Consider the following 2911-nt stretch of genomic DNA (forward strand, 5'->3'; position numbering starts at 1 on the left):
TTTTATTAAAAGTTACTTATATAGGCACAGATATAAAACAAAGGGCACACATTTTATGGTTAAAGGGCTTATAGATCTGTAATACCAAATAATATTTTCAAATGGACCACAAGTACGAAAAAGCAATAAAGTTCAAATGTACAACCTTAATGCAACTGCTGATATTGTTTTGGATAAATTAAATGGCCTTTTGTAACATGAATATAGTACTAGCTGTAATGGTACAAGTTCTTTTTTTTTTTTTTTTTCCAAATAACATGCTCTTTGTTCTATATGTGTTGTTGTAAAGGCTCAATTATTTCACTGCTTTTCTCTGTTAAAACCTTTGCAAAATACTCGTGGATACAATATGACCATGTTTTTGCCATCATGTAGTCCTATGCTTTTGTCATCTGCCTGCACCAGTTACAAAAGGTCTAGTATTCTAGACTGTTTTCATTATCCCACAATCAAAGGCACAACTTAGTAAGTTTAGGAAACTGAAGTTCCAGTCTAGAACATGTTCAATTAAAACTGTCACTAGGAAAGAGAAGCTGTGCCCTTAGAACTGGAAAAGAATTTAACGTGAGTATAATATGTGCACAACTGAGACGACTTTGCTCACCTCGTCATTAGAAGAGGCCAGATGGGGAACTGCATTTTTTAACAGCCAAGGAAATCTTAGATGCAAACCTACATGGGCCTGGAAATTGCACAGAAGTACTTGCTTAGAGATGTTCCTTCAAATCATTCTAAATAAGCTCCTAATAACTGTTTTAGATTATCTCAGAGATGAAGTCAGTAGATAATAGTATTTTTTTTTGTTAAAAAGGAAAAACAGGTTTTCTTTTCAATATGTTTATTCAAATATACAGAAAATTGTATAAACAAAATATTAATTTAAAGTAGTTATTTTGGCTCATGGAATTGTGGTATTAATTATTTAACATTTCATTCAATATTTAATGAAGATTTGCTGAGTTTTATGACACCAGCATTATCCTAAAGTCTTTGCCTGATCAGAATTTTCTAATGTATTCATAATGACTGCATTTTAAGCCTAAAACAAAACATAAAATGTACGTTTAAAAAATAGCAGTGTGAATAGTTGCATGCTGAAGTTAAGTTGAATGAGTGAATCAAGCACACCATAAAAGCACCCTTATTAAATGGGTATTATATGGCAGTCACTATTCCATTCTTCAACCATTTATGAAGTCAAGTATTTCCCTAAGTGAAAAAAAAAAAAAAGTAAAAGTCAATGATTGTCTGCCTATATAGACAAAAATAAAACCAAAACAAAAAACCATAGCAACAAAACCCAAAAACCAAACCAAGCCAAAAAACTGTAATGAAATATGCTTATACTTCAACAGAATTTTCTCAGAATGGCAGGCAATATATATTTTCCTTTTCCATGTTATAGAGATTCCAAAATTTCTATAACTAACATGTATAATTTTATGAGAAAAAATTGAACAATACTATTCAATGAATACATTGAGTCCAATCATGCAGTATATCTGATGTGTATGAAGCTTTGCAATTTTTTAATGAACATTGCAATAAAAGGATCATGTTTCCCTTCTTGGCATGTTCACTGAGGTTGGCATGCAGGGTTTTTATCTATATGGCATGACATTTTGAGACCAAACAACAGACAGGGAGATGTGGACCAGAAAGAAAGGTTCAGTCGTATCTTTAATGGTCACCTTCTAGCCCCTAACTGAGATCTCTAATGAACCCAGAATATGAGTCTATAAATGCATTAGTGTAGCCTAAGGTGAAACTGTGAAAAACTGCCTATTCAGTAAAATAAATGTAAAAGACTTGCATGGAGGTACAGGGCCAAAGGTTAGGTTAAAAGGTTCATAAAGAAGACCACCATAATGGAGAAAAGGTAGCGTCATAATCCCATTATTTCAAGTGAGATCTATATATTCAAGACTCTGACTCTTGGTCTGTGGGAAAGGCACCTAGAATGGAAACAAGATCAAAACAGTTTGGAAATTATGAATATGTTTCCTAAACGAAGTGCCTTATACTTCTAACCAAGAGAGACATACACAAAAGTCTGTTTCTCAGTCTTATTACCATTCTAGAAATGGTCTGTTCTGTTAGTATTTAAGAGTAACCACTGATTGAATGCAGCACACATTGGAGAATAGTGTTTTTAGAAGATAACAGCACAAGAAAAAAAGGAAATGGCATTACTGCTTGCCAGCAATAGACATGTGGCCCATCATACCGTTTCTATAAAATAAAGACCAGGGAAGCTAATGTCTTGCTGCTGTTCTTGCAACATTATTTCCAGCCGTGAGCTAAGACTGCTACAAGAGCTAAGACTGCAAAACTGGTCCCGTTATTCAGTAAAACAGTACTTATTCAAACCAACTATGTGCCAGAAAGAAAAGACAGATGATTTGGTTATGGTTTCTCTCCCGGAGAGAGAATTCCAGTTCTGAAAATCGCATGACCTTGACACGCTTTGGTTGACTTTGATGTGACCAAAACGACCAATCAACCAAACAAAACTGGGATTGGATGAGATTACCCTAATCTAGCAGCACGGGAAGGTTGTTAAGACTTGGGTTCTGAGGCCAAATTACCTGGATTCAAATCATGTGCCTTCTGTTTTATGTAGTACATACTCTCAGGCGGGTCATTCATCTTCTCTGTGCCTCCGTTTACTCATCTGAGAAAAAGGGGATTTTTAAGAGTATCAACCTCATAGGATTGTTTTGAAGATTAAGTGAATGAGTAAATTACTTTGAACTGTGTCTGGCACATTACTGTAAGTTATTACCTCAATAAGAAGAATAACTTTATATTTACTAAAAAAATTAAATTCATTAAATAAACATATTTGAAATAGATTAGTAAGAGTACTGTATGGTTCATTAACTGTGCTGCCTTTTGACATATTAAAAAC

Source organism: Lipotes vexillifer, unplaced genomic scaffold, assembly GCF_000442215.2.
Source record: "Lipotes vexillifer unplaced genomic scaffold, Lipotes_vexillifer_v1.1 scaffold1858, whole genome shotgun sequence".
NCBI lineage: Eukaryota > Metazoa > Chordata > Mammalia > Artiodactyla > Lipotidae > Lipotes > Lipotes vexillifer.